Genomic DNA, 13,201 nt, shown 5'->3' on the forward strand with positions numbered 1-13,201 from the left:
AAGTTTTCTTTTCCTTTTTTGATTTGAAATCCTACTTTGTAGTTTGTATACACATAAAACTGGCTCTAGAGTCATTCTATCAAGTATGTTTGTGATATATGCTCAAATACAACAAAATTTTGGTGTCGCTCTCTCTCTCCATCTTCCATTGAAGGATGAACAAAGATTGGTATCATAGTCCCTAATTTTTTTGGTACAATTAAAATTTTGTCTCTCTCTCTCTCCATCTTCCATTGAAGGATGAACAAAGGTTGGAATCATGGCAATTTTTGGGGGGCTGTTCTTGTAAGGGGCTGGCTCACTAATAATAAACTAACGGTTCACAAATAGGATGTTGAAGCTGATCTTGTAAGGGGGCTGGCCCACTAAAAATACACTAATGGTTCAAAAATAGTATATTGATTGATATGATGGTAATAAGAGTCTTAGTTTTCAACAAGGGGGGTGGGGAGTGGAAGAGATTGCTCTCTTAGTCGTATAGCACTTGCACCAGCACGGGCCCAAGGAGTAAGGTAGTATTTTCGCACACTTCTGTGTTTGGATGCAGAGTCATGCGAACAAGTAGTGTTCTTTTTCCCCAAAAAACAAAAAGGTCTTAGTTTTTCTCTCACTGCCACAAGTTCCAGCCAGCTAGCCCTTCTTGAACCTGCTTGCAAGTCTGGTTTCAACATCAACTCGGCCATATTAATCCACTGGTTTTGTTGTGTTGTGTCAGCATCTCAAAAGATCATTTCTTGTAAATTTTTTGGGTGAATGAAAATATATTTAATAAATCCCCGGAATTCTTTCTCCCCCCCTCACAAAAAAAAAATTTAATAGAGGAAAGAAAAAATGAAATCAATGGAAAAAACTCCATAACAAAAACAATGGCCCATCCCCAAAGAAGGAATAAATTTAGTATTCACAAATAGGTGATTTGAGGAGAGTTCGACAGTTTTAGTATAAAATACCTCAATATATGTTGAGATAAATTGTTTGTTACAGATAAGAAATTGTGAATCAAAACTTCTTTGGTGAATAGACTATTATTAGGATTAGTGGTGGTCACACAAAACTACCCAAATTAGTGTTTGTTATTAGGGGTATTATTACAAAACTATCCAAAATAGTGCTTGTTAAGTACTGCATATGGCTTTTTTTACATTTTTGTCCCCAAACTCCCTCTCTCATTTCTTCTCGTTCTGTCTTTCAAACTTGAGTTCCAAAGGAGTCTCCTCTGCTACCGTGTGCGGTAGGACCCATTTAAGGAGTGGGTGCCAGTTCTTGAAAGAGATGGAGAACAAAGGCTGTCTTCTAAACGAAGTGTAAGCACTCTTCGTTATTGCCGAATTTCTAACCAGCAGAATCAACAATCTGTACCCAAATAAACTTTAGCAACAGAAGAAAAAATATATTTTCGTGGTGGGTTCAACTGGGACAGGGAAGTCAAACTCCAAACTTGCAATATTTCTTGCAACTAAATCTCATGCAGAGGTAATTAACTATGAAAAAATTTAAGTACACAGGTTTGGACATTGTAATAAACAAAGTTACAGAATGAGGAGATGTGCGGTGTTCCACACCACCTATTAGGACTCCTCTAGATCTTGATGTTGAAATCACCATGTCAGAGTTCTATGAAAAAACTTCGCTTGCAATGGCTTCCGTAATCTTGGATCAGAACATGTAGAGATGAAACAGTGTCAGGGAAGGAATCGTAGTTGAAGCGATGCAGATTCTGAGAAAAGCAGGCGGGGAGTGAAGAGTTTTCTACCCAACCCAGCGAAGAGAAGCTAAAAGGTGCGAATTTCCCTGCAAATTTGCTTAGAATTGACACCACCTGCAAAAATTGAGGAATTATTTAATCAGAAATCACAAACATTGTCGTACCAACATTAAAGAATAAGAAAAAGAAAGCTTCTTCTTTTTAATCAAGGTGGGAGAATCAAGCACAGAACCCACTAAGAATAATGGGGGGAGGGGATATCTTCTCTCTCTCTCTCTCTCTCTCTACCTCTTCTTGAGAACCCATGAGTTTAATGCGCTTGGTATCAGTTTCTGAGACTTCGAATCCCTCGTCAATCTCCTCCTCCTTGTTGATAGAACCAAATGGAGAAGTATGAAGGCCATCCAAAGTGGTTAGCTCATCACAGCCACCTTTTTCATCCTTCATATATTTCTGTTAATACGACAAAAAGGGGTTACTTTCAGATTAGTTTTGTTTTTGCGATTATTTCAGATCATTTTCGTTTGCGAAAGGCAAAGATGATACTATAAAATAGAAAAGAGACGCATAGACAAAAACCGAGCACTAGAAGAGCGGAATTGTCGCAGGTCAGATTAAAGCCTGCTACTCCCAAACCCAAGTTCCCAATCCAGCCCAAATATTGGGCAGTGATGCAGGGGTGGGGACGGTGGGGACTCCGATGGAGGGGAGAGGGATTGAACACAGGTTGTGGGATGGGGTGGCCGGGTGGGTGAGGGCACTGAGAGGGCAGAGAATCAGGGGATGGGGCGGGGATTGATGAGAGCACGGTAGGGCAGGATTGCAGAGGATGGGAGAGTGAGAGCAGGAGAGGGAGGGGGCATTTCAGGTGGGCGGGCAGGCAGGCAGGCAAGGTGAGGGGATTGTAGGTGGGGGATGATTAAGGAATCGGTATCGGATCGGTTCCAATTTCTATCGATATCGATCTCTATCGATACTGATTTCAATCTAGGGGTATTGACCAAAGGTAAAAATGTAAATAAAACTGATTTTTATTAAAATTTAGGGTTAAAAGTGTCTGATCTGGACCAATACGGGCCGATCCAAATTGGTAACAATCCCGATTACTAAAACTATGCCCGAGAGAGGAGGAAAACTGTAGGAAATACCTAAACTCCATACGAGTTACTCCTTTTCTGCTCTGAGTTTTTTTTTTTTTTTTCCCCCTTTTCTTCCCGGCCATGGCTTGGTTTTCTTACTGAATCCCCAATAAAATCTTTCTTACCTTGTTTCCAATCGCTTTTTGCTGATCATTTGAAAATATAGCTGGGTTTACACTGTACTCAAGCATAATCTCGTTGGAGTTCATTATTTCTTTTTGTATTGACCAGAAGAAATTGATTTGGCCCTCAGAAGAAATCAAACTGCTCCTTAAACCCTAGCATTTGGCCCTCATTGAAGATCTCCTCGGGATACCTACCAAAAAAAAATCTATAATCTATACATATACGCACACAAAAAAAAAAAAAAAGAGAGAAGAAATTATTATAGGAAATTAAGTCTAATGATATACTCACTCTAGAATTTGGTAAATCGTTGATCCAATATAAGTTGTCTCCATCACCTTTACATGCTTTTGAAACTCTATTTGTCGGTGCAGTAGAATTTGTTGTCTTAATGTTAATTTTCTTTTCTCTAACTGAACCAGGTAAAAGAAAAAACAAACCAACAAATTCACTAATATTCCTATCTCTTTTTAATTTAAAAAGAAAATATTCTCTTATCCATATACATCATTTTTGTAAACAAAACATAGGTAAACACAAACACAGAAGAGAGAGAGAGAGAGAGAGAGAGAGAGAGAGGTACCAATCTCGTACATATGCTGCATTTGCTAACCATCTAAACATCTCGAACATGAATTCCATGAAGTATATGGGTGAATATGAGAAGAAAAACTATCGATTTGTCGACGGTGACAACAATTCTTTAAGGAGGCATGAGGACTGAAAGTGGTTTAGGCTACTAAACCTGATGAGTAAACCATCTAGCATGAGCACCCTTAATATAGTAGTAGAAAGTGGTAACTAGCTAACCAATATGTTGGTTTCTCCAGTCGATATCGCGTCAAACCTTTTTAAATCTTACCTAACCTCTTTTAGAAAAAAATTTTATTTATTTTTGTCGATATTTAAGATCTGAGGAAGATTTTTTGGAATCTTACTTTGCAGATTTTGGAAAAATACATTTTATATTCGTTAACTTAAGATCTAAGGAACATTGTTCTTCACCGCCCACAGTATTTCATAAAACAGCCAAACCCACCATATCTTTTTTGGCAAAATTATTTATATTCGTCAATATAAAATCCGAGGAAAGTGGTAAACGGTTAATCAATGTGCTGGTTTCGTCAATACATATGCTCTCAAAATCTTTTGAAATCTCACCAAACCACTTTTTAGCAAAATATGATTAATTTTTGTTATTAAAGATTTGAGGAACGGTCTTTTGGAATCTTACCTGGCAGTGTTTGAGGAAATTTTTTTTTTAAATTCATTCAATTTAAAATCCAAGGAAAGTTGTTCTTTAACCCTAGGCCTTGCCTGGTTGGACACCGATATCTCTACTCTAGCTTGGGATATATCTCACATTCAGGTTTGACTTTGACCATCCCAAGAGCTTGTAGTGAGAGAGCGATTTTGGATTTGGATTGGAGTATGACAGTACTATTCATTGGCCCATCCCATTTAATTGGGATAAGGTTGAGTTGAGTTACGTTGTGTATGATGCTATCCATTATTATCATCTATTATGGGTGAACGAGAAACAACCATGGATGTTGTGGTAACTGTACATTTTACTGAGGAACACATCCATGGACAAACTAGAGAATACGAGGAGTTCTTCGAAATTTTGCATGATTATATTTTCAGAAAATAGGCCTTATTGGCACAACATTCCCATGACAAGAAGAGGGTTCTTTGTTTCGTAGGACAACTTCGACCTATTGGGGACGAATGCACAGTCATGAGGAAGAACCGGAGCAAACTATCAAAAACAACACAAGGAATTTAACATGGTTCGGCATAAATGCTTACATCCACATGAGAGAACCAGATATTTTTTCACTAACCAGAAAAAAATCCCTTTACCACTCTCTACCTCTCAAAGTGACCTCCTGTTTGCTTGTGTTTAAGTTTTTCCCACAAAGACAATATATTGGGAACTCAAAAACTCTAATTCTCACATAATTAAAATTTTAACCCCATCAACAGTTAGGGACCATCAAATGATACCAATTATGGTTACAACTTGATGGATCAGCCCCACATCCGCCAAGTGGGTGGATCCGGAGAGTCTCCTTCAATACTAACTAGAGATATAATAGGTTCACCTCGTCTGCATCCATTAGGCCCTTGTCACTGACACGAGTTCTAGCTAGCCCTTCTTGAACCTAGGGGTGAAACAGGGCCGGATTGGGTCGGGTTTTTTAAAACCTAGCCCAACCTTGAGTCCTCGTAGCTCAACCCAAGCCCAACCCGACCCTAGGTCGAGCTAAGATATCTCAGCCAGGCCCAACCCTGCCTAGCTCAACCCAGCCCAGCCCGGCCCTGATTGACCCTGATCAGGCAGGGTTGGCCCTAATTGACCTTGGATTTTTGCCATTTACTTCATCCTATACATTAAAAAAATGAGTGTAGCTTTTGCGCCAGACTCATTATAGTGCGAAATGACCATTCCTCCCCCCATAGAAGGCAGATTTCCCACCCTAGTTGATGCTTTCTCACTTACTCTCATTGGCTTTGTTCAAGTGCAAGGCCGCTGGAGAAAACTCTTTCCTAAACTTAAAATACAAAATGGCAAGGAGCTCTGTGGTGCCTTCACCAACAAGAGTAGGCTAATGGGAGTGAGCAACGACGCAAGTCATCGAGTAAGGAAAAAATATTTGTTTTTCCCGATCTGAGACATCTTCATCTGTGATTTTACCTCCAGTATGTACTAACTGTCATCTTCCCATCTCTCTCTAATCTCCCCCACGCCTGGAAGTTAGCTATTCTCGAAGGCGACGGTGTTGGCTGTAGGATCTTTTCTGGCCACGACTTGGATCCTTGTTGTAAGTAGGCCTTGACACCTTCAATACCAGGTAAATCATTATAAAAAATGATAATTTCATTAACATAAACTATGTTGGAATATGTAATCCAGAATACTGTGGGGGTATTCTGATCCTTTTGGGGTTAGTTTATTTATTATGTTATTAGGTACAGTCGGCAATGTGGGTTTTAGTCCCACATCGCCTAGTTTAGTCTATTTATAATTTCCCCTTTATTATAAATAGAGGGGCTTACCTATCAATTAATTCATTCAAGTATTTTACAATTTCCATCTTCTCTTCTCTCGTTTCTTCTCTCTAGAGTTACTGGTTACAGGTCCTAGGTTTTCTACATGGTATCAGAGTTAAGCAACTAGTGACTCATTCTCTCCAAGATTGCCGATTTGAGAGTCGTTCCAAGTTTCTCCGATTTATGGAGAAACCCTAGTTCATAAAAGAAAGAGAACTAGGGTTTCGTATAAGTTTCGTTGAAGATTGATGTATGTTAATCATACCGGATCGTTAAATCTTTGCTCTCGGTTGTTCTCATTTATCTTTGATCGTGGCTTCTGCTTCTCTCTGGTAGCATGATACCCGATGCGTCTTGCTCATTGTGATACCCCCGCCGGTTACGTTTCTGTTTTATCGCGCGCCGAACACCTTTTTATCCTTGTTCTTGGTTGCAAATCCTTTATTTTCGTATGTAGTTCTAGTTCGCTTCATTGCGATTGATTATTTACCTCTACTGCGATCAATTGAGTCGCTAAGTTCTCGCTATCAATTTTTCGAACAAGGTCTGTCATCGATGTTCAATCTCGTGAAGTTTATTGCTGATATCTATTACTGTTTGGCGGTACCATTGGGTCTGAGAAGAAGATCTACGACACACCATATTGCTACTTTCCTCCTTCTCCGAGAAGCACTGCTGGTTCTACTTGTGTTATGATACAGGTAGCTGGTCGTTCTTTAGGTTTCGCCTCTTGGTCGAAGGTTTTCCCTTTTGTATCGTGAGGAAGAAGAAATCTTCTTCACTGTTCTTGTTCGCTGGTTGTTACAGGTTTCAGATCTCCGCCTGATACGTTGAAGTCGATGAGGGTATTGGGTTCCGTCTCAAATCTGATCTCTGCCGCTCCTCCTCCTTTCTTTGGTTTCTCATTGCAAGGTTGAAGACGTTCTTTCTTTTTCTATCTTGCTAGTTTCGTGCTTTGCCTTTTAAATTCATATCTTATTTTTATTCCTCTATTACCCCTCGTTTCTCTCTTTATTCCACTTAGCCTATATTTTACAGCCCTTCCAAGTATGTCCCCCATCTATAAATCTAATTCCCTACATGACCCATTACTTTCTTATTTACCAAGGGCCCCTTGCAAAATTCTAGTTATTTATAGAACTGCCATCCCTTATTTCACTTTATGTTATTTGCAATTTTGCCATTCCCCTATTTGACTATCCAATTGACCCTTGAAAATTCTGATTTATTATCAGTTTGCCCTTTGACTTGGATTGTATTTAAAAGTGGATTTCCACCAAATTACAACCATGCCATCCTTTTTACCAACACCGTTCCTTTTCAATAACTCTAATTCCCTTCATATCCCATACATTTGGTATTTACCCATAACCTTTGGAAACTTCTGGTAAATTATAATTTTGCCATTCCTTCCTTTTTACTTACCCATAGCACCTTTGGAAAATTCTAGAATCTTATGTTTTTGCCCTATCTCTTACAACATCTCTATTATGTCCACGTGTACTACACGTGAGGGGGGGATTATGTACAATACACCTGCAGACATTAAAGAACGCAGAACTTGCAGGAACATTGGTGCAAAACATAGAAGATCAGTTTTCTCCACCATTGCCATTGGGTATCCTTCATTATTGGGTTAAGTCTGTCGTAAGGGGGAGATTGAAGTATTGAAGAGTATTGAAGATATTTGGTTGTTGCCTATTTGAGGACTTTCAGTTGGGTTGATACAGTATTTTTTCCGCTGCTTGATTCAATTTGTTTTCGCTGCTCGCTGCTCTAGTTATTTCACTTCAAGATTCTATGTCACTATGACAATCTGAGATTCATCACTGGATAGCTATTGAAGATCGTTGAAAGCTGCCTTTTTTGGAAGACATTTCAGTCCCGGTTTGCTGATCATGTCTATCCAAGTTTTGAAAATCTATTTTTTCAAGTTCTTGAAGGTTTATTTGGGGGCTGCATTCATGTGTCAAACTGGATTCTGCTGCAACTTAGGTTTTTTTTTTTTTTTTTTTTTCCATTTTGTTCAAGTTGGGCATTAGTACCTTGTGTACGCCAACTTGAGGGGGAGTGTTAGCATTATTTGGAGTTCTTTTTTCTTTAGTTCAAACTGGATCTTCTTTCTTTACTTATTTGTATAATCCAGCTTGAGGGGGAGTGTTGGAATATATAATCCAGAATACTGTGGGGGTATTCTGGTCCTTTTGGGGTTAGTTTATTTATTATGTTATTAGGTACAGTCGGCAATGTGGGTTTTAGTCCCACATCGCCTAGTTTAGTCTATTTGTAATTTCCCCTCTATTATAAATAGAGGGGCTTACCTATCAATTAATTCATTCAAGTATTTTACAATTTCCATCTTCTCTTCTCTCTAGAGTTACTGGTTATAGGTCCTAGGTTTTCTACAAACTATGAACACAACAAAACTATCACCTTGGACCCTTAGTGACAAATAAACATAGAGTGATCAGATTAGCGATGTGTGAACCCACGACCAAGCTCTTGGTAACGTATGCAAATCATAAATTGCCTTGCGAAGCTTACTTACGTTCCATGTATTCTTCCCCTAAGAAACACACCCAAGAGGTTGCTCTATATAGACCTCTTCAATTGAATCACCATACAAAATGCATTCTTTATGTAAAGCTAAAATAATGGTCAGTTAAGAGTAATGGCTACATAAATAAAAATGCGAACAAAGTTCAGGCAAGCCACAACCACTGGAGAAAATGTCTCAAAGTATTAAACCCCATATGTCTAAGTGTATCCCTTAACAACCAAGTGAGTTGCTCAATAGAGCCATCAAAGTTATACTTAATGGTAAACACCCAACGATACTTCACAAGCCCTTACCTGAAAGCATGGAACAAAAACTCGACTGAAACCTGTCGAAACCATCGAGTTAACTCGGTTTCCCAGGTTTTCGAGACAAGTTGAAGGGGGATTTTATAAAATCCCTGGATTCGACCCGGTTTCGATGGTTTCGACTACTTTCAACCATATTTTGGTGGTTTCGACACATGCCCATCGAAACTTGGACAAACAAGTATTTATGCTAGAAACTGCTAGAAACCAGGACAGACACTTAGTTATGTCTAATATCATTTAAGTAAGATATTATTCATAAATAAGCAAATACTCCCTATTTGAATTCAATAAAAATAGTTAAAAAATCAAATTCCAAAAGGAAAAAAAGTCAACCCCCGAGTTCAAGAATAAAAACTGAATTTTCGACGATAAGTACAATTTTCAACTTTCTAATGCTGGGTTTTTCTCAAATCTAAAAATCCATAAATGTCAATATGGCAAAACATTGCTAAAAACCAAAAGTGCGGTAAAATATTTATTTATTTCGATGTCCAAAAAAATATTTTCATTCAGAGTGATTTTAACAGCATTCGTGCACACCAAATTAAGTTTGACCGGTACATAACTCCTTTAATATAAATCAGATTTAACAATCTTGGACTTATTGAAAAGCTATCAAAACAAAGCTTTCTAACAAATCCAAGATTGCTTGAATCTCATTTATATTAAATGAGTTATGTTCCGGTCAAACCTTATTTGATATCATGTCCAAGAACAATATACAGTATCAAACTTGGATCAAAATCACAAGTAATATTTTTAGTGTTCTCTATGTGAAACTAATGCATGGATTCAGTTTAAAGTGTCAAAAAATAGGCAGCATAGCAAAAATCAGGGCAAAAAACCAAATTCTGGGCCTCGAAACCAAGGTTCGAGTTAGCCTGGAGAAAGTCCCAAGTTTCGACTGAGATATGGTCGAAACCGAAACGAACTCGTTTTCTGGCTGGTCGAAACCTAATCGAAACCCGAGTTTTAGAACCTTGCCTGAAAGTAAATCAACTAGAGTTCACGTCTGACGATAATGCAGTACATCCATTTCCACATCCATAGCTGATTTCTACCCAGGATGAAACACCACCTCTTGATAAGCATCAAGAGCAAAGTGCACAAATAAGGTCAAGGTAAAGGTATGAAGAGAAGAAGGAAGATATGAAAAACAAACTGAGCAATAGGGTGAGTAAAAAAGGATTTATGAGTACATGAGTGAGTACCTTTCCTTAGGGCAATAGGTATGAGAGAAAGATTCGTAGACAGGAGTCGGACTATGTAGAGGTCAATAGAGAAGGAATAATGGCAACTGGTGGAGATGGCTTGGGTCGGTGTCTATACACTTGGAATGGTACAGATCAAGGTGATTTTGTAAGTATACTTTACTTTAATTTCCTCCATATATATATGTACATTATTCGAAAGGGCCAACACATATACATCCCCTCCAATCAACCCATGAGGCCATGACTCGTGGACTTTACACATGGCCCAGTTTATCCAACCCAATTACCATTCATAAAACGTTATGATTGATAATGTTTTATTAATTTTCTTGTTTATTTGTTAGGTAATGAGAATTTTCACGTGTGCCTTACAGGGTAAAAATAAGGGCAAACCTTTATCATAATCAAATGGAGTAAAAGTATGGATGTTTTGTATCCCTTAAAAGTGTAGGGTGAAAACCTTCTATAACCTTAAGAAAGTTTTCCTTCAGCTATGGTCAAGGGATTCTCTCTTGACCGAGGGGATTCGAATGGTGTTTGTACTACTTTGTAGGGTATCAACAATAATAGGGATATTTTCGACCATTCATAAATAGAGGGCAGGCATTGACAATCACTAATGTCTATCTTTTTCCTTCATGCGACATGAAGGAAAACTTCTTCCAAAACAAAATGGAACTATGGCAGTTCACCAAAAAAGAAAATAATTTAAAAAAAAAAAATAAATGATTGAAAATACAAACGAAACACCAATACATTATGGATGCACATGATTAAAGGGAAGTACTAATTGCATGCATGCATGTGGGAATGCTCCCATTGTGATCACTCCAACAATGCAAGAGTAATCCATGAGAGAATTCTATTGCTTTGCATGCAAATAACACTCACTTGTAATTGAATTGAGCTTTGAAAATTGCCAAGTGGCTAATGTAAACCATCTCCTATCCCAACTTTAGTTATTTAAGGAATGATATAGATTGACCAAATAACAAAGGGAGTGAGATAGTTATGATACCCCCTTATATTGGCATCATATATACTTAGAGATGAATTTAGACAGGTTTCAATTCATAGAGAAGGAGGGCAAAAAATTCTCTACAATGCCCTAATCTTGCAGTGCACTGCAGTGTGGGCATGAGGGTTCGACACGTGGAAGAAGCAACATCCAACGATGCCGAGCTTGAGAAAAAAAAAAACTGCATTGCATCGAGCTTGCACCGTTGGATGAAGCTTACTCCACGTGGCGAGCTCTCATGCACGCATTGCAATGCACCGCAAGATTCCTGCACTGTAGAGGAGACCCGCATCATTAAATTAGGAAGAGTAGAAAGAACTTATGAAGGGGCATGTACATGGTCACAAGCCCACCTTTTTACAACAACAGCTCAGCCTTATCCTAACTAAATGGGGTTGGCTACATGGATCCCAGTAGAAACAAAAAAAATAGTAATAAGAAGTAGAAGAAGGATCTTTGTTTGGGTCGACTACATGTTTCGCCCACCTTTTTCCCTACAGTAAATTTCAAACTCAAATATTCTCACTTAGTCTCTCAAAACAGTCAATCATTTATTAACCAACACACTTTATTCAAAGGTTCTAGATTTTCAAAGCTTTACTTTTTACCACTTAACATGTGAGGAAAGGATCTTTGTTTGGGTTGAAATTTATACATAGTTGGGATATTGAGTTATAACTGTCTAAATTTTTTTGGCTCTGATATACCTAAATAAGGCTCACCAATACTAACATGATCATGGCAAGGCCACAACCATGTAGAGCCATTCTCAACCAACGGGTTATACCCGTGTGGTACCTGACTGACCCAAATCAAGAAACATAGTCACGTGAGGACACGATCCCCATAGAGAAGGCAACAAACGTATCCTATAAGGAAACAATACCTCCCACTGATCAGTAACATAGGAACTCCCATTAGTGGTGGACTCTCCGGCCATCACTCTCCTAATAGGACTGTTGCTATGATAAGCTCAGCGTGGAGCGTAAGACTCATCGTCTCCTTGTGAAGCACAACCTCTGCCTAGTCTGACATATAAATAGGAGGCCTACGGGTTAGGTAAATCATCTAACTTATTCTCTCAAGTTCTCTTGAATTGTCTGCTGCTAAAGAGACTTGACTTAGGCATCGGAGAGTCCCCTGCCGGAGAAGTTCGGCTCTCCCTTGCTTGTTTGTTCTTCTTTGTAAGTTTCATCCCAGAGGACCCATCCGATAGTTTCTTGACACAATAGACTCCACACAAACTAGTTGCCGTCGTCCATGAAACCCAACTGACAAAGATCAATGACATTGTTTCAAAAATTGGGATTAGATCGATTGAATTGACCAATTTAGATAGGTATCAATTGTGAACCTGTGATTGATCCAGCTAGATGTACCGATCCAGTTGATTATTGGGTTTTAGGACCAAATCATTGGGTTTTCGGATCTAAGGGATCAATTCTAGGGTTTCTAGTATAGATTCGACACCTGACTAGGAGTTTAAAATCATTGGTCTGCTAGGCAAGAAATACGATAAAATTACGCGTGGTGATTATACAAATGCTTTTCGTTTCTAGGATGTTTAGGATCCATACGCTAAAAAGCAGATGGTTACCGATTCTAGGACTTTTAGGACCCACTCACTCTCTCTATTCCAACTACTATCTTATCATTCATCCTGTCATAGTCTTCTTATGGTATCCTTAATTAATTAGAATCTCACAAATAATAGCTCCTATCTTCCTCTACCGACAATGGTTCATGATCTCGGTATCGGTTGGATCGGATCGGATTGGGATCGCTCAAACTCAGGCAAATATGAAACTTTTGTCCTTGTTTTCTTATTAAAAAGCTAATTTTTTTTTACATTTTTACCCTTGTCCGTACAGTTGGATTGGATCGGTATCGGGATCGGTCTCAGCCTATACCGATCTGATCCGACCAAAATCAGTCGATCAGATCCGATACCTCAAACCATGCTACCAACCCTATCCTGGTTTTTAAAACTAAGGATCAACAGATTCGGATCAGAATTGGCTGAGATCAATCCCAGTTTCAGCCATTTCGGAGCCACCAATCCGTATTGCATTTC

Source organism: Telopea speciosissima, chromosome 1 (assembly GCF_018873765.1).
Source record: "Telopea speciosissima isolate NSW1024214 ecotype Mountain lineage chromosome 1, Tspe_v1, whole genome shotgun sequence".
NCBI lineage: Eukaryota > Viridiplantae > Streptophyta > Magnoliopsida > Proteales > Proteaceae > Telopea > Telopea speciosissima.